Source organism: Manis pentadactyla, chromosome 7 (assembly GCF_030020395.1).
Source record: "Manis pentadactyla isolate mManPen7 chromosome 7, mManPen7.hap1, whole genome shotgun sequence".
NCBI lineage: Eukaryota > Metazoa > Chordata > Mammalia > Pholidota > Manidae > Manis > Manis pentadactyla.
This window is the reverse complement of record NC_080025.1, coordinates 131,803,477-131,823,960: the sequence shown is the minus strand read 5'-3', so window position 1 is coordinate 131,823,960 and position 20,484 is coordinate 131,803,477. Positions and strand designations below refer to the sequence as shown.

At 41.0% G+C, this 20,484-nt stretch overlaps 1 protein-coding gene across 4 annotated transcripts in view; it reads right to left on the bottom strand.

Moving 5' to 3' along the window:
• Positions 1 to 20,484, bottom strand: part of CALD1 (caldesmon 1) — a 189,873-nt gene that overhangs the window by 118,926 nt on the left and 50,463 nt on the right. For all 4 annotated transcript variants that reach the window (XM_036905563.2, XM_036905570.2, XM_036905571.2 and 1 more), the window contains exon 2: positions 10,083 to 10,176. The gene's annotated coding sequence lies outside the window, so the exon portion shown is untranslated. The remainder of the gene's footprint in view (positions 1 to 10,082; positions 10,177 to 20,484) is intronic.

Sequence of the window (20,484 nt, the reverse complement as noted above, 5' to 3'; positions counted from 1 at the left end):
AGGATGATCCTCCTCCCACATGCCAGCCTCCTGTTTCTCTGTAGACCTCAGCCACCCTCAATGAAATGGCTTCAGTGCAGCCATCACACCATGCCTCTCCTGGCCCCATCCTCATGTGCAAACAGCTCACGGCTGGCCAGACTCCTTAGTCCTGTAATAATCCAGCCCTCATTACTGCCTCTGGGCCTCTGTCCCTGTTTGTTCTCTTGCATTAGCTGAAGTGACCTCTACTCCTTCTGCAAATCCCACACATGTGTCTAGAGACTAGTTCAGTCCTATTTTTATTCCAGAACCACCCTCTCTTCCAACATCAGCAGCATTGTCAGCACTGTTCTTTTTGGGGGAGCAATACTATATGGCTTTGTTATGCAAATGTCTCATAACTTCTCTTTCTACTAATCAAGTCTGCAGCTACTCAATGTCAAGGGCCCAGATCCCCTTTGCTATGGCCTCACTGCGCTCGGTGGTTTGCTCTGCCTTTGCAGATGCATGGGAATATTTGCTAAGTTGAACTTGTTAGGAAACTTCTGGCCCACGAATCCAAGTTCTAAATGCCACAGCTATGGCCATTCATGCTGTGTGCCCTATGTTCCTGCTTAACTCCTTCTGGCTACTACAGATTGTACTTGCTGTCCTCCTTGTCATCAGCTGGGCCAAGTGACCAGTTCTAGCCAATGAGCTGTGAGCTGAAGTGTCATTTCGCCTCCAAGGTAGACCATTTAATTTTTTATGTGAGACCCTTAAGAGATTTCTTTCTCTCTACCATAGTCACCTGCAATATTCCCAGATAGTAGCTGTCAGCAGGGGTCCCTGAGTAAGGGTGACAATGATCTGGACTCCTGCCTATCCAGGGTTAGACAGAAAGCATGAGCAAGAGATGGTTGTTCTTTAGGCCACTGAGATTTTGAGTTATTTCTGACCCCAGCATAGCCTAGCTTGTCATGACTAATACAGCCTTGGTCAACTCAGTCCACAATGAAAATGACATTCCCAAATTAGGTAGTATACATCTCTACTTCAAGCAGATACTTATTCAACTTACCTATTTTCTATTTCCCTTCTGTGACTTCTAATGTAGAAATGGGAATGTGTAGGTTAATCAGAACCCTGTCTGCAGGTAAGACCTTACGGAGTAGAAGTGGCTCACTGACCTCATCTCCCTATTCCGATGGACAGAAAACTGCCAATATCTTTAGCAGTGTTCACATAGGATGTGTTCACTCTTTTATACCAGGGAGAACAAACTCAGATGATTTTAAGGACCAAAGAGGTCAGTATTTGGGGAGTGGTGGCCTTTGGGGAAATGGAAAATACATGTATCCGGAGGACAGTCAAATTTTTAAAAATCTATGCAAGGCCTAGGGAGCATACTCCCAGTCACTATGAAACTCAGGCTGTCAGTGTGTGACCCCTGATTTACAGTCATTCATTCAGCCACACAGATGAACCCATGCTAGCTTACAGTCTAGAGGGAGACATTTATTTATGTAGCCAATGGTTATAAAGCATGTGCTATGTACTGGCATAGTCCTAAGAACTCTATACATATAAATTTAAATCTTTATAACAATCCCTATTATCTCTATTTTACAGACACATAGACTGAAGTCCAGAGGAGGTAAGTTATGTGTCTAAGGTCACGGAGCCAATAGATGGTAGAGCTGGGATTTATATCCAGGCAGCCTGGCCCCAGAGTCTATGAACCACAGTACAGTATGCTCCATCTCACAAGGCCCGTGATGGATAATACAAGTGGATTGCAGCAAGAACCTCAATGATGAAATGATCCCATGATTGCCGGGAAGGATCTATGCCCCTCTGCAAATGTCTGTTTCCCGTCTGGAGAATTTGGCTTGCACCATGTTGTGGTAAATTAATATTTAATGTTTATTAATGAAGTAAAAATGAATCTCCCATTTGTGTTCATTTGGGCTTTGGCAAATTGATTTATTACATCATTTAAGTGGCGTTCACTTTAGAAAATAAGCTGTATTCATCCGAAGGCCTTAAAAAAATTAAATACAACACTTCACACTTTAACCATTTCTTTGCTTTTTTCACTTAATTAGCTTTAGACATGGAAACAAATCATCTAAGTTCTTCTATCTGTGTCAGTCCCAGGACAGGACCAAGTGTCGTGGGATCTGAAGATTATTTGGGAGGCCTTCTTTAAGAAAGAGAATACGATATTAAATATCAGCAGTTAGGCAGGGTTGTGGCCAAGACCCGTCCAAGGGCCAGGCCCTTCAGCTTAAGCTCCATTGGTTCATGGCAAACCCACTCTGGGTCTCTCCCGTCTGATTCTTATGAATATTCCATAAAAATGTCACAGCACACTTACTTTGCTTTTAATTTTCAATTACTCTGAAGCTACACTCATGTTCCCCTTTTAAAGAAAATACTCTCTGAAAACCAGAATTTAGGAACCAAATAATGTCAGAGGTAATTATGCATCATTCTTCAAGGCAGTTTACAGAAAAGTAGAATTACAGATACAGCCCATGCACCACAGTGCTTTGCCTATAAACCATATAATTACATATGATAGGTAAATGAGAGGGCAGAGAAATTAAAAAGATTATGACTCTTTGCCAAGATGAGGCCAGTGAAAAACAAAAGTATCAGAAATCACAACTTACGTCAATGGACACACTATTGGATTCACCAAATTTTCCATTGCATTGAATAAGAGTCCATTTTATAGAAGAGAATGAAGGAACTAGAATGGCTAATGTAGTACAGACCTAATAGAGCACCTGGGATGGAGAGAGGGTCCAATTCAATATATGGCTGTAGAATGAATAAATTAATGAGTTGAATATGTATGTTTGAGGAATGAGAAAAAGGACAAATGGTGCTAATAGTGGTCACAAGCCTCCTCCGTCAACCCCAACTTGCAACGGCATCTTTATTTCTATACCATTAGCCAGCAAGCTGGTGGAGGCCATCAGATATGTCCCCAGAGTCTCTCATCACAACAAATATCTCTATGTTTATAAATTTTGTGAGTCTGTGATGGAATCAGATGTACAGTCATGGGCATAACCTACTTATGGGAGGAATTCTTTGAAGAACTTGGAGAAAGTGCTTCTACAAGAGAGCTTTCCTTCAGCCTGCCATATGTTTGCGTTCATTCCCCCCCTGCGTCCTCTGGATGTGATAAACACACTCTTCCCCAAACTCAGGACACCCCATTCCGTGATATATCATGCTTGGCCATTAAATAGCAGGACTCAATATTAATGTTGGCTTTCTCTATCCCTTTTTAACAAAGTGTTTTCAGCCAAAGATATTAAACTAGTCGACCGCTCTTTTCCCCTGTCAGGGAAACAGCCAGCATCCTGAAATCACAGCTCATTTGTACCACATTGGCGTGAATATTCAGACTCCATTTGTCTCCAGCTCTTAAAGGCTGGTGTTAGAGTGAATGATAGACATTTTGTTTTGAATTAGCAAAAAAGAGGGGAGCGAAAATGCAAGTAATAATTTAATCTAAAATCTCTGTTTCAGGGACTTCAGCCTTGCCTTTTTCTCATGTAAGTCTATTTAAAATAAAAATCTAGATTTAATTTGGCATTAAGTTGGACCTGGGATACACAGAAGAGTAAGAAGGAAAATATCTGAATGTTTTTGCCCCCTCAGATTGAGTGCTTGGCCACCTTAAAGCCTACTGGAGTCCCGTTGCATGGAGGGAGCAGCGCAAGATGCTCACAGCTTTGTTTGGTTGAAGGTCGCAAAGCAGGGCAGGAAAGCAGTAGAGTCTATGACCCTGAACTGTGCACATCCAGTCACAGTGAGAACCTCTGGCAAGACTTTAGATAGTTTGAATTGAAAGCTAAATAGCACAATCATTCTTGCTCTCTTTCCTCGTGCTTATTGGAACAAAGGCTGTAAAGGAGTTCTTGACAGGAGCTCAGGGCACCACTGTCTATTTTCCTCCTTCCTCTCTGTGGCCCCCGTCTCAGCTTGTCCGCCCTGGCAGGACCTCTTCTCATCGTAGCCAGGCCAGGCAGGAAGGTGTGCTTCCACAGGGGTGCCTCTCAAGGCCCAGTGCAGTTCCCTGGGTAGGAACACTGCATCATTCGGCCAAAGTTACAAAATCTACCTGTGGTGATACTGAAATGCCTTCTTACCATCCTCATAATGAAGGTTTCCAGAATGTTGGGGAGACCGTGGGAACCCATGTCCTCCTGTTTTCCACATCCCTGACCAAACTTGAGCCCAGTGTGTATTTACCTCCCTCTACCCTGTGACAAGGACCAGAAAGCAGTCTCCTTGCAGAAGGAACACCTTCTCACAAATGAGCTTTGTTCTACAGGAACAACCAGGTATCAGTAGAAAAGTCTCTTAGTATAAGAAAGACCCCTTCAGATCCTGAGATGATAAGTTTGGGCACACTTGAGCTAAACAGGAGACAGAACATTTTGTTAAGGGCACCCAGGGAGGCTCATTCTGCAAAACTCAAGAAAAGAGAAAAAAAACCAACCTTCTCTTTCCACTCCATCTGGAGCTTCAACTGACTCCAAAAATATTGGCCCACAGTGGTTATAAAATCTCTCATTTATGTTGTTCTAAAACAAGGGCAGAGCCTGCTAGGTGCTTATAACTCAAAGCCCTTCTTTTACATACTCGTAGGAAAATTATCTTTCCAAACCCTATAGCTGACTAAAATTAATGAAACACAGTTGGAAGGTACTGATGCTGGCCACGGGCCACCATTCATTTAGAACACCCCACTCATGGAGTGCGTTCATGGATTGAAGAGCTGTTTTTTCTTGACTTCAAAATTTCTCCTTTCTCATTTTATGTAAATGAAAGTTTGAGTAAAAATAAAATCACTGACTCAGGTGTCACTGGCATTAGGTGGTTTTGTGAAAACTGGCATCTTTTTCTGACTACTTGATGAACACCAAGAAGAAAGTGTAGAAGTGGGTACTTGAAAAAAGCTGGTATCTCAAAGTTCATTTGAAAAAATGGGAGAGGGCACCACATCAACAAAAGAAAAAAATGGACAAAAACCACATGATCATCTCCAGAGATGCTGGAAAAGCATTCGACAAAATTCAACATCCATTCATGATAAAATCTCTCAACAAAATGGGTATAGAAGGCAAGTACCTCAACATAATAAAGGCCATCTATGACAAACCCACAGCCAACATCATACTTAACAGTGAGAAGCTGAAAGCCTTTCCTTTAAGATCGGGAACAAGACAAAGATGCCCACTCCCTCCACTTTTATTCAACATAGTTCTGGAGGTCCTAGCCATGGCAATCAGACAACACAAAGAAATAAAAGGAGTCCAGATTGGTAAAGAAGAAGTTAAACTGTCACCGTTTGCAGATGATATGATATTATACTTAAAAAACCCTAAAGAACCCACTCTAAAACTACTAAATCTAATATCTGAATTCAGCAAAATTGCAGGATACAAAATTAATAGACAGAAACCTGTTGCATTCCTATACACTAACGATGAACTAGCAGAAAAAGAAATCAGGAAAACAATTGCATTCACAATTGCATCAAAAAGAATAAAATGCCTAGGAACAAACCTAACCAAGGAAGTGAAAAGACCTATACTCTGAAAACTAAAAGACACTCATGAGAGAAATTAAAGAAGATACCAATAAATGGAAACACATCCCGTGCTCATGGATAGGAAGAATTAATATTGTTAAAATGGCCCTCCTGCCTAAAGCAATCTACAGATTCAATGCAATTTCAATCAAAATACCAACAGCATTCTTCAATGAACTAGAGCAAATAGTTCTAAAATTCATATGGAACCACATAAGACCCCAAATAGTCAAAGCAATCCTGAGAAGGAAGAATAAAGCTGGGGGATTACGCTCCCCAACTTCAAGCTCTACCACAGTAATCAAGACAATTTGGTACTGGCACAAGAACAGAACAATAGACCAATGGAACAGACTAGAGAGCCCAGATATAAACCCAACCATATATAGTCAATTAATATATGATAAAGGAACCATGGACATACAATGGGGAAATGACAGCCTCTCCAACAACTGGTGTTGGCAAAACTGGACAGCTACATGCAAGAGAACGCAACTGGATTATTGTTTAACCCCATACACAAAAGTAAACTTGAAATGGATCAAAGACCTGAATGTAAATCATGAAACCATAACACTCTTAGAAAACAACATAGGCAAAAATCTCCTGAATATAAACATAAGCAACTTTTTCCTGAACACTTCTCCTCAAGCAAGGAAAACAAAAGCAAAAATGAACACATGGGACTATATCAAACTAAAAAGATTCTGTACAGCAAAGGACACCATCAACAGAACAAAAAGACATCCTACAGTATGGGAGAATATATTTGTAAATGACATATCTGACAAGGGGATAACATCCAAAATATATAAAGAACTCACATGTCTCAACACCCAAAAAGCAAATAACCCAATTAAAAAATGGGTGGAGTACATGAAGAGACAATTCTCCAAAGAAGAAATTCAGATGGCCAACAGGCACATGAAAAGATGCTCCACATCACTAATCATCAGGGAAATGCAAATAAAAACCACAATGAGACATCACCTCACACCAGTTAGGATGGCCAGCACTGAAAAAACTAAGAACAAATGCTGGCAAGGATATGGAGAAAGGGGAACCCTCCTACACTGCTGGTAGGAAGGTTAGCTAGTTCAACCATTGTGGAAAGCAATATGGAGGTTCCTCAAAAAACTAAAAATAGAAATACCATTTGACTCGGGAATTCCACTCCTAGGAATTTACCCAAAGAATATAATTATTCATATTCACAAACACATATGCACCCCTATGTTTATCGCAGCATTATTTACAATAGCCAAGATATGGAAGCAACCTAAGTGTCCATCAGCAGATGAATGGATAAAGAAGAGGTAGTACATATACACAATGGAATACTATTCAGCCATAAGAAAGAAACAAATCCTATCATTTGCAACAACCTGGATGGAACTGGAGGATATTATGCTCAGTGAAATAAGCCAGGCAGAGAAAGACAAGTGCCAATTTAATTCTCTCATTTGTAGAGTATAACAACAAAGCAAAACTGAAGGAACAAAACAGCAGCAGACTCACAGACTCCAAGAAGGGACTCGAGGTTACCAAAGGGGAGGGTTGGGGGAGGGCGATGGGGATTGAGGGGCTCAATGTGTTTAGTACACATGGTGTGGGTGTGGGCTCACAGGGAAGACAGTGTAGCACAGAGAAGGCAAATAGTGACTCTGTGGCATCTTGCTGCACTGATGGACAGTGACTACAATGGGGTGTTGGGGGGGACTTGATAATATGGGTGTCTGTAGTAACCATATTGTTTTTTCATGTGAGTGTATATCAGTGATACCTTAAAAAAAAAACCCAAGGGGAGTATGTGGAGAAGGAGGAAGCTTCTAGACTCCTAATGGTCTCTTCGGCTAATAATCAGACAATACAGAGAAAGATCAAGGTTCTGTTAAAGAAAATGAAGGGAGAAAAAGAAAAAAAGCAAAGGGAGGACTTAAAAGTAGGAACACTTTCACTTTAGAAAATAAAAGAAATGAATAAATATCTTTCCTCCTTTGATTTGCATCATAGTAAGTAGGAAAGACTAAGGAAATTCAGTGCTGGAGTAAACATGGCCCCATCTGAAATGACATTTGATGGGGTGCAGCCATCATGACCCACTGTCCCCTCTACTCCACCAGCCCCCATTCTGGCCTGGCTGTGAAACCCTAAGTGTTGCCAAAGCCTCCTTGAGGGCACAGGAGGTGTGGGAGTCCAGGAGGGATCGTGGGCGAAGGAGGGTGTTCAGTGAAAAAGAACACACGCCCCCCATCTGGGCCCTTTACTAACCATCTAGACAAGAAGTTCCATGGCATCTGACCTTTGAAAGGACCTGCCTCTGCCTCTTTGGACATTAAGGACTCTAAGCCCAGGCCTCCCTTACTGTCCAGTCTGATCAGCTCTAATTGGCTGGTGAAGAAAATGACCCCCAAAGGAGGTGTTGGTGTATGAGACCCCCTGGGCAAGCACCTAGGGAGTCAAACACATGCTCATGCGTGGAGTTAGCCAGAGGGTGGCAAACCATTCCAAACACAGGAATGGTTTGGGGCATAGCCCCCCAGGAGAGGACAGAAGAAGGAATTAAAAAGGGCCAAAGAAATGAGGAGAGAGAATTAGACCTACACATTAGCTAACATGCACGTTCATACAAACCCTCGTTAGAAGCAGCAAGTCGTTATCTTTCTCATGGGAAGGCCGCTCTCCTATTAGTTACCAAGAAAACTTTCTACATACAATTTCTGGGGGCCTTTTTAAACCGCCGCTCCTCTCTCTCCACACAGTCTTTCTGGGTGACCTCATCCACTGTCATGGTTTAAATTCCTGTGCAGAGGTTATGGCTGTGAACATCTCCATCTCTAGTTCTTGCCTGAGCTTCAGACTTGCATGTCCCTTGTTTTCTAGGTATATGCCTTGGGTGTCCCACAAGTTCTCAGATTCAGTAAGTCCCAATCTAAGCTCATTGTCCTTCCTTCTTGTCTCCCCAAAGAGTGTTCTCATGGGACAGTGATGTGATCTGGGGTAGGCTCATGCTAGTCACTGTCTCCTATCTCTTTGAGGAGAAAGGTCACTTTCCTGACATTGGCTAATCATATTTTTCTTTCAGCTTCTCTCCAGCCTTGAATTACTTCCACCTGTTGGTGGGGTGGGGGGGCAGGTGGCAAGTGAGGAGAAAGTACCACTAATAATCATCATTTGAAGATAGTCTTAAAGTACATAAATTGTAGGTTCAGAGGCTGCATCTAATCATCTATCCATTCATTCATTCAGTCCATCAGTCACTTCATAAATAAGATTAAATGTCTGCTGTACACAAAACCTTTTTTCTGCTGTGAGAGATATAAAAGGCACACTTTTCAATTTCAAAAATTAATAAATAATGTCATAGGGAAATGAGACTCAAATGAGACATAGAGGACTATACCATACCATAGAAAAACCAAACATTCTGAGAGTGATGTACATACTAAGAAAGCTGAGAAGACAGTCAGAGGGAAGTGCATATACAATAAACTAGAAATCAGCATATTTGAGAAAAAAATGATGATGGATGTTATGGACTGAATTGTGCCCCTGTCACCTCTCCAGATTCAAGTTCAAGTCCTCACTCCTCCAGATCTCAGAATGTGACCATGTTTAGAGATCAAGTCTTTAAAGAGGTAATCAACTTAAAATGAGGTCCTTAGGGCAGTCTCTATCTGATATGACTGGTGTCCTTGTTAAGAAGAGGAAATATAGGACACAGACAGACACCAAACGCACTCCTGGATGACCATGTGAAGTCACACAGAGAAGACGGCTGACCGCAAGCCAAGGAGAGAGGACTCGGAAGAAATCAACTCTGCTGACACCTTGGTCTTGAACTTCTAACCCCCAGCACTGTGAGAGAATAAATCTCTGTTGCGTAAGCTGCCCTGTCTGTGGTATTTTGCTAAGGCAGCCGCAGCAAACTAATTGCTTGAGACTCATGCAACATTCCTGAAAACTTTTCTTCCTACTAGTGTCAACCTCAGCAAAATTGTGAACAAGTGGAGTTTCCGTTGGTTTCTGCATCCCCTACCTTCTGAAATCCTCTTGTTCTGCTCCCCAGTAGATTTTCTGCCAGTAGAAGTTCTCCTCCCAGCTGAGGAGGACTTGTTGTTAGTGACAGGCACTTACAGCTCCTGGAATGACCAGTGTTTGCACAAAGCTGAGCTTATTCACCCTGGAAGGCTAACTCATCACCTCTTATTCCCTTAAGTCATCAGCATTCTTTGCAGGAAGTGAGAACTTCATTGTTGATAGGGGATTGTTTTGTTAAGGCATTATATATGCAGGAAAAGATTAAAAAAAAATAAGGCAAAGAATCAGATTACAGAGCTGGAAAACAAATCCTTCCAAACCTGATAGATTAATTGGCTGTTGGCAAACTATATGAGGGGTACAGCAGAAAGACTGGTTTCTCACGACGCATCTTTAGGGGCAAGAATTCAGAATACCAGACAGAGAGGCTGTATAATTGCTAAGCACAAATTCTACTTACAGGTAGGCAATCAGGTGTCCACTTCTGAGCCTTTCGGTTGATCACCAAGCCCCGTGAAATTCGACTGGATGATCTTAAAATATTTTAGTAATACCTGGTATAAAAGGAAAATGGAACCGTAATTAAGCAGGATGAATTTTAGTTAATGTAGACTATTTTAAAATATAATTTCTTTTCAGGTACCATTGTTAATTAGGATTTTAAAGGGGCAATGACACATACGTATAAGTAGATATTGTACATTTGCATTTTAAGGAAAATAAATACAACTGTTAGAATTGACTCTTAAATTATTCTAAACAACAGGGGAGACAAGGCGGTAGTTAATACAAGTCCGGGAGCACTACCAGAGCCAAAAATCAAAGACAAAGGCTTCAGAACATGGGCAAGGCACCCCCTTCTCCAAGTTCATCTGCCAAGCCTTCCCAGCTTAGACTCTCTAAGACCCTTTGGCCCCTTTACTCTGTCCAGTCTTCTGCTATCGGTGGGTAGGAACTTGACTGGTAGAAGAGGAAGGTCTGAAGGATTACAGATAATTGTAGAAATGTATTATAGATAATCTAGAGTTAACTTTCTCACACTTGAAGCACAGTAATAAATATTCAACATTAGAAGGACCAAAGAAATAATAACTGTGACAGTAAATCATCACCGCACCCCTAAACCTGCCCCGGCATGACACAGCGAGGGCTGCCCGTGAATATGAGTATGGGAAATGCACCTCTGAGCTTTCAATTTTGCCTTGCCTTTAGCAGAATAATGGGTCTCCAGTGGACCCTAAGAATAGAGCTTGCTTTCCCCCACTCCCACCCTGTGCTGCTCACAGTGGAAGCAAACAGAAGCTCACAGAGGTTAAGGGACTGTCTTGGAATCACACTGCTAGAAATTGGTCCTGGAGTCCTAGAGCCTCATTTTAAGTTTCACAGGTGAAAAACAAAACAAAACAAAAACTTGCCTAGCGTGTTGTCTCTGGTTCGGAGCCATCTGAGGGAGGCTGGTTTGCAAACTAAGGATCAGGAAACTTGAGGGGCTCACAAATTTGTCAGCAAAACCAAGAGCCACCCATTTCCTACTTCCCTTCCTCCTGAGCAGTGGCTCAGGCTGCCCTTAGCGCCTCTTCCTCAACCTCCACCACCTCTCCCTGCTCGGCCCAAAAGTGCGCGTCTCAGCAATCGCTGTTTTTTCATACATCTACAGTACCTTGCTCAGCATTCTGGGGATGTGAGCTCTGATTTAAGGAGCCTAAAATCCAGTTGGAGTGATAAAACATATGATTACACGTCTAGCTTACAAAGCCAGAAAGTGATAAGAGCTCCAAATCCCGCTTAAATTCCTTTCCTTCTACCGTGGGCCAAGTTTTGTTGCTCTTTTCTATAAATCTGAGGAGACGGGGACAAGAAAATCTGTGAGACGTCTCCGAGCTGGAAAGCTTGCCTAAACCTCATTCATAATCTGGTTCCGTACACCCCTAGCCCCCTGCCAGCATGCAGGAAGACACAAGAAATATTTGTTGAATGAATGAACGGAACCCATGGATGAGTTTCAGGGGGATTGTGAACTCGCCGAAGCTGGAGGCCAAGTTTTGTATGAATTAACTTTCATTAGCTTTCATCAGTTTTTCCAAGCAGGTCTCTGCTCCATTTTCCCTCCCCTCAAATTAAGGACCATTGGTGAAATGATTAGCAGTGTACTAGAGGATGGAGTTTAGATGAGAACAAATTACAAAGAGTATGCTCCTATAAGATAATTTATAAACAAATATGCACAGAGTGCCTTCTTCGCACCAGGAACATATTAGGGATACAACAGTGAACAAAGAGGCATGGTACTTGGCCTCACAATGCTTGTGGTATCCTGTCCCCCAACAATAGGGATTCTCAGACTATTTGGGGGGAAATTTGGGTTTTGTATGAAGGCATAAGCTATGAGAGAATCAAGGCTGCAGATCAGTGTCTTCTGGAGGAGCTTTTTCCAAAATATATGGGATCCTCCAGAGAGGTGCCCAGGAATTTGCACCTTGGAAAAGTTCCCCACATTCAGTGGCAGTTGTAGATTACAGTACCCACCCCACATAGGCCTCCCAACCTTGACCCTCAGGTTGCAGTGAAGGCTTCAGAGGCAAGAAGAAAGCAAGGACTTACTTAGTTGGATTATTAATGAACCTACTGAGAGACATTTAAATTTGTAGAGAAAGAAAATTCACAGTACTTACCCTAAGTCCTCTGGCAGGGTCAGTATTTATTTGCCTAGTTTCTGTTTCCCTGCTCTCAATTCTTTCAGTACTTTTATTTTTAAATTTAGAGATGAATAAAGAAAAAAACGAGGAAGAAAATGCTGTTAGGGGAAACTGTTTTTTTTCAGTCCGTCATGTCTGTGTATATGCCCATGAAGGATCTTGTCAGTGAGAAAAAGACAGAAAGGCTTTCAAGAGAATAACAAAGTGACTGAAAGTGGAGTTTGTCTTCAGACACACTTTCCTTTCTGTTTTCAGATTTAGGATCAAAGGGCCAGAAGGTTGATGAAGCTCGTAGTCTTCACTCTGTTAAGCTCTTTAACAGATTTAACTGTTTGAAGATCTTTCTCTACTGTCAGTTACCTTGCAATTTCAAATAGATACCAGAGAGGTCATCATTCTGTGTGTCCCTTTAAGCTTTAAATTCAGGGCCCAACACACAGATTCTGGCTGCCCTGGCTCAGAAGCGGTTCGTTGCTGAAATTCTCTGCAGGCAAAGCTGAGTCTAGACCGGACATGCTAAGGAAGGGAGAGACCCGAGGTGCAGGAAGAGAGGAAGGGAGGGAGAGAGCTGGAAGGAGTTGGGCCAACGGGCCTGCCTGCCTTCCACAGTCCCGTGCCCAGCCAGCGGTGAACGATCAGGTGCTATTTATTGCTCCTTCGATGGAACCGTCTGCTCAGGCATGTGGGGAAATTTGGGTTTTGTATGAAGGCATTCGCTATGGGAGAATGAAGGAGTAATAAAAGGAAAGGAGGAAATTTCTCTCCTCTCAATCAGATTTCTAGTCCTGAGTACTCTGAGCCAGGATGGGGCACACAGGGTGAGCAAGGACTCTGCTTTCTTGGAGCTCGTGTTCTGATGGGGTACAGGCAATGCATGTGTTTCCAAAAGTGATTAAATGAAGCAGTGTGTGGTGATAGACAGTCACTGGACGTTGGCTGGTGAGTGGGGGTCTCTCCAAAGAGGAGACACCTAGGCTGGAAATACATTTCTAGGAAGGAGTCATCCACACGAAGATCTGGGGATGAGTGTTCCAGGAGCAGCTCTTGAGAATCCCAGAGTGAGTAGAGGCTTTAATGAGAGGACTGTGTGCTCTGTGAGCATGAAGCTCTTCCAAGTTACTTGGTCCAGATGGGATCCAGGTTTATCTGTCCGTTGGTGGACTACGCAAGGATGAAAGATATGCTGAACCAAGGGACTTAGCAACACATGATCCGCAAAGTGCTGCCTTCGCTGGGAATCATGAGGGTGGCGGTGGTGTTCCTGATCTGTCCCTAGCCATAGAGGAGAGTGCCGGGAATGCACAAGGCCACCTCTGCATCCAGGGTCCAGAGTGGCAGAAGTCCCCCTGCATCCCCTCTCCCTTGGGAAACTTGAAGAGAGCTGCTTTCTGTGGGTTTATGTGAGTTCCTTGTACATTGGAGGGTAAGGCAGAATATTTCCTAATAATAGAAGACTGAAAAGCTACAGGACATGATCCTTGGAATGGAAAGGAATGGCAAGCAGCTATTGCAGTCTTAGCTGGCAGGAAGTCACATAATTTGTGGGGGTGGAAATTAGAATATTTAAAAATAGATCTATGGGTTTTCATCAGGATAAGCCAATAACAATAAAACATTAATAATTGTCTCCTGTGAATTGTCTCTATTTTACATTTATAGTTGAATATAGGAGCTAGGGGCAAAGAGATATGTGATCTGAGGGAATTTGGGTCACTTAAATAAATACTAATGAGTGAATTGACCTTGACCAAGCCATCTAAACACTCTTGGCCCCTCAGTTCCTGCATCTGGAATATGAAGCTTTTGGAATAGATTTTTAAGATTCCTCCAAGCCAGATGGTTTGTAATTCTATGGTCTTTTAAGGGGAAAAAATGTACTGTGTATGTCTCAGTTTCTGTGAATGACCTTGTGAATAAAACAAGCTCCCAGCTCACCCTTTCCAGCATCTAACAGGTGCTCAGTACTGACAATCATATAGCTTTGCAGGGACCACCCACTCCCACCCCTTCTCCATCATCTCTATGGGACAAGCACATCTTATAGCTCCTAGAGAAGTGATAATATATTACCAAATAAAATCTATAACATATGGAATGCCTACTATGTGCAGGATACTTGATAGCTATTCCATTTAATCTTCAAAAGAAAACTGAGACCTGTTGTTTTTATTATCCTCATTTGAAAGCAAGGAAATGGATTCCAATTCCCTATCACACAGTTAATCAGTAGCCGAGTTGGAACGACAACCCAGATTCGCTTGACTCCAAAGCTCTTCCCATGACTGAACACTTGGACTAGTCAGAGCTGCCAAACTGACATTTGTTTTACCCTGTTGAGATCTACACAAAAGAAAAAAACTTTTGGAGGAGCAGCTTAATGAGTCTGTTTAATGTAGATAGACTGCCTTAGGTATTTGCCCATAAAAGAATAGCTTGAGGCCATCCAAAGCTATGAGAAAAATTACAAAATCTGGATCAAATTCCAAGAAGCCAAAAATTATTGCAAGAAGGAGTCCGAGAGCAACTGCAATAACCAAAATTTAGGGGCTGACATCCTGGAGAGAAAGAAGACCTGACAAAGTGACCTCACTGTCAGTGATTTCTCCCTCAAGGCCCTTTCTGAAACCTTCAGACACAAAAGACAGGAGGAAGTTAGAGCCCAGGAAACCAAGCAGAACGTTTCTGAAATGCACAGCAGAGTTTTCAGCAGCCTTGCAGAGCTGAGTAGGAAAAACTCAAAATTCAAACAGGAAGAATCATTTTGGGGCTCCACCTCTATTAGTTAGTATCTAACTGTGGTGGCTGTTAGACAACTCTATGCATTTGTCAAGATTTGAAGAACTGTATGCTCAAAGGAGTAAATTTTATTGTATGTAAAATACACTCTGATAAATACTTTTGATACTTTGATAGAAAATGGAAGCAAAGAGAAAACAAGAAAGTGTCTTCGGATACAATCTCTCACCCCTTGCAGAGGTGGTAAACTGGAGGTTGATGGAGTCACACAAAACGGCAAATGAATTTCAAATGACCTCGGCCCTAATTCAGCTCAAGTGAATTTGCCCAGTTCTACCAAACTACAGAAGATAGAATAACCCCTTGTGGAAGAAAGTAACATCATCGAGCCTTTCAACTGGATGTCCCTATAGAAAGAAAATAAAACCAAATCTTGACTTCTACTTAATACCTACCCCCCATTCTAGATTGACTGTAGATCTAAATGTGAAAGCTTTCACAGAAAAATGACAAAAGAATTCACACACACACACACAACACACATACACAAATACTACAGGATTTCACTAATATAAACTTCAAAAACAGACACAACTAACACCTGGTATTGGAAATCAGAATAATGGCTATCCTGGGGCAGTGGCAGGGAGGGGACGTGGCATGGCTGTGAAAAGGAGCCAGTGGGGGGATTCTGGGTGCTGGTAACATTCTGTCTCTTGCTCTGGCTGCTGACTACACCAGTGTGTTCATTTGGTAGAAATTCATCATGCTGTGTAATTACGCTTGTATCTGTATGTCCTACATCAATAAAAGAATTATTGTTGTAACACGTGAATAGAAAAAGATGGAGACTCAGTCTAGAAAAATGACAACTAAAGAGGATTTATGAGCTCAAAATATATAAAATCATGGAAGTTCAATATGCCTGGTCATACATTACACCAGTAGGAGAATAAAATAATAAAAGGAAGGACAAACAATGAGAGAACACAATACAGTAATACAAATCAATACACTCTGCAGGGGAGACCTGTAGTTGGGAGGCTGGGATCAATTTGGCCAGTTGCTTCTAAATTAAAAGTCAACACTGGATTCTTTACCAATGACTCAGTGAACTTCCCATATATATATTTTGGCTTGCTATATCTTGCAAGGGAAATTTTGAATGTTTTTGCCAGTGGCCCATGCCAGAGCAACTTGAATACAGGGACTACGTATCATCTAAAATATTGTGACACTTTACAGTCCATTCAGCCTCTTGCTTACTAACCACACTGTTTCCCCTCTTCACTTTCAACCACCTACCTTCCCAAATCTGTCTCCAGTGGCTCACATGTGCATCAAGCCCTCGTACAAGGTTTCCCGTTGACTTGTTGAAATGGTATGTTTCCATTTAAGCTTTCACCTGTGTATCTTGAATAACATTTGTCCACTATATGCTTATACTTCAGTGTAAATTTTTATGTCAGTGGGAGACTCTCTTGCTTTTTGTGGGATACATTTTTCCTGTTACTATGGAGTTGTGCATATGAGTAAATACAGATATTTGTATAAATTAGTAGATAAGAGAGACAAGGCATATTAATAGGATGCTATGTTAGGAATTTAGCTACAAAGCAGGCTAAATAAAATGAGAGACTAAGGAAACTGCTCTTGTAATTCAAGAAAAATTCATTTATTTCATGAAAGTAAGAATTCTGTAGACATTCCACAACAAACAGATTCACTGGATTGCTGACCAAGCTTTGAACTGTTCAGTTAGGTCCGTCATAGGTCTTTCCCTTGAAAGCAGCATGAAATTGTGAATGATGACAGGCAGGACCTTAGGGAAGTTTTTTGTTGGATATTAATTTAAGGATGATAATAACTGCCTTGAAGTGTTTTTCCTCTGCTGTGCCCCCACTGTATCTTGTTAATACCTCTGTGGTGGCACTGCCATCCTATGAGTGTGGGCTTCTTGATGGCAAGGACATGGTCTTACCGAAACCCTACCCCTAACATTTAGCATATTCCATGGCATATAACATATGCTTCATTAACGTTTGTTGGGAGAGTGAGTGCATGACTGAATAACATACAAAGCACCTATTATTGAAACTAGATGCTCTTGACTCCCAATGGACACTAGCTCCTTCTCTTCCTCCTTCCTTGTTATTCTGTAACTAGACAGCAGAATGAATCAGCCCAAAGCTTACTTCTATACCATCAGGTAGCCAGGTCTAGCAAAGGTAGCCAGGGAAGTTTTGCTGAATCCCCCCTAAAATTTCAAGGAACACAAAGGATATAGCTAAGATACATGTTCTAATAGGAGCCAATTTCGTACAAGTATAAAAAAAATTTCTTACTGGAACTGAACAAGATCACATAATAGTATAAAGGAAGGGCTCTGGTGTCTTAAAACTGCCCTGTCTGCTGCAGACTTCCTTATTTTTTGTTGGACAATTAATGAATCCATGACTTTACTTGTACCAGTCAAGATATTTCTATTGTTAATAGAAAAATGACAGCGGATTTTTACAGGCAAGATGATTTCTGATTGGGGAAAGCAATAAGAATGTATCCATGGCAGGGTGAAGGTCAGACGTTTATTTTTAAGCCTTATGAAAAGTTCTCTACTTGTCTGGAACAAATAGGAAAGAGAAAGTCATTTGTGGCATGAAATTTCTGGACTTCTCATGGGAAAGTCGCTGATGGCAGTGTTTGATAAGCTTCCTGCAGTTACAAGCATACAAAACGTTGACCCCTGAGAAAAATATAATCTTTCTCTTCACAGAACCCTGGTGTACCTGCAGCTGGAATTTGGTATGACTACCTCATATGAAGAAAGACCTAGTGTAGATGTTAAGACATCTAAAGATCGTGGACATGCAGTGATAATTATTTCTGCTGTCATCATCATCAACTTTAACATCATCACCATCACCACCACCATCATTATCAATAAGCACTGATGGTGGTTGAATTATTTGTAAGGTGCTATGTTAACTGCTTGGGCTCCTCTGAGTGACAAGAAATGGTACACTTAATTTTTTTTCATTAAGGTATCACTGACATACACTCTTGTGAAGGTTTCACATGAAAAACATTGTGGTTACTAGATTCACCCATATTACCAAGTCCCCCCCATACCCCATTGAAATCACTGTCCATCAGTGTAGTAAGATGCCACAGATTCACTACCTGTCTTCTCTGTCTATACTGTCTTTTCTGTGACTCCCCCACACCATATGTACCAATCATAATACCCCTCAATTGACTTCTCCCTCCTTCCCCTCCCACCCTTTGGTAACCACTAGTCCCTTCTTGGAGTCTGTGAGTCTGCTGCTGTTTTGTTACTTCAGTTTTGCTTCGTTATTATACTCCACAAATGAAGGAAATCTTTTGGTACTTTCTTTCTCCGCCTGGCTTATTTCACTGAGCATAACACCCTCTAGCTCCATCCATGTTGTTGCAAATGGTAGGATTTGTTTTCTTCTTATGGCTGAATAGTATTCCATTGTGCATACATACCACATCTTCTTTATCCACTCATCTACTGATGGACACTTAGATTGCTTCCATATCTTGGCTATTGTACATAGTGCTGCGATAAACATAGGGGTGCATATGTGTTTGTGAATATGAATAATTACATTCTTTGGGTAAATTCCTAGGAGTGGAATTCCCAAGTCAAATGGTATTTCTATTTTTAGTTTTTTTGAGGAACCTCCATATTGCTTTCCATAATGGTTGAACTAGTTTACATTCCCACCAGTAGTGTAGGAGGGTTCCCCTTTCTCCACATCCTCACCAGCATTTGTTGTTCCTAGTCTTTTCGATGTTGACCATCCTAACTGGTGTGAGGTGATATCTCATTGTGGTTTTAATTTGCATTTCCCTGCTAATTAGCGATGTGGAACATCTTTTCATGGGTACACTTAATTTTTATGTATATTAAGTGTTCCAACACATGTAGTCTTCCTAGCTCTGTTCTGCCTATATATCCATGTATATCTTCTTTACTTTTCTTGTTGAGTATCTATTATTTATCAAATATCATTTTATTTTACTTTTAAGATAATAGCATTATTTAGATATAGTTCACATACCATACAATTTCTCCATTTAAAGTATATGATTCAGTATTTTTTGTTATATTCAGAATTGTACACACTAGCCCAATCAATTTTGGAACATCTTCATCACCCAGAAAGAAACCCTATACCCTTTAACCATCACCCACCTCCCAGTTTCCCCAATCTTTTCCAGCACTAGGCAAGTACTAATCTACATTCTCTCTCTATTGAGTTCCCTGTTCTAGAAAATTCATATGAATGCAATCACATCATATGTGGTCTTTTGTAACTGAATTCTTTTACTTAGCACAATGTTTTCAAATTTCAAACTGGTTTATCCATATGGTAGCATGTACCAGTACTTCATTTACTTTATGGGCAAATAATAATCCATTGTGTGGATATATCACATATTGTTTAATCAGCTGTTGGTGGACATTTGTATTGCTTCCATCTTTTGGCTATTATGAATAAAGCTGCTACAAATGTTTGTGTACAAGTTTTTATATAACATGCTTTCATTTTTCTAGGGTATATAACCTAGGAATGGAATTGCAGAGTCATATGGTAGTTCTATACTTAATTGTTTGAGGGACTGTGAGACATCTTTCAAAATGGCCACATCATTTATCTTCCCAACAGCAGTGTATTGAGGGCTCTGATTTTCCTACATCCTTGCCATGCAAGATGAATAAGTTGTAGAGATCTGCCATACAGCACATGCTCATAATTAACAATATAGTGTTGTACACTCAAAAAGTTGTAGAAGGGTAGATCTCATGCAAAGTGTTAACACACACACACACACACACACACAAAGAGAAACTGTATAGCTTCTTAAATTAAAGGAACTTATACAAAGAGAGAAACAACTATAAAGATTAGAACACTCCTGATTAAAAAGTCAAAGCTGACGAAATTTAACTGACATCTATGAAAGGTCAAAAACCATATTATTTATCTGTCATCTGTAGAACTTAGCACAGCCTCAGGCATGTAAAATAAGTTTAATAATTGTCAGCTTAACTAACTTAAACCCCTTTAATTTCAGTAGACTCCTGATTTATTAGCAGTCTCATCAATGAAGTTGGTACTCAGGAATTTTGGATACTCACAAAGATGCAATGTGCTAATTCAGTATTTGGTTAAGAATACAGATCATGAAAGCAATTGGGTTATTTATTCAATTCAGTCAATTCAGGGAAAACTGAAGGGCACTTTATTGATTTGGTGAATCCATTTTCATGTTCCTATTATACAACATGTTCTGGTTGGTTTAAAGTATTCATAAAACTCTTTTTAGTGTTAGTTTTGACTACAGACTGAAATTTAAGTACCTAAAAACAGGACTGTATATTATTTCCTTTTATTACTT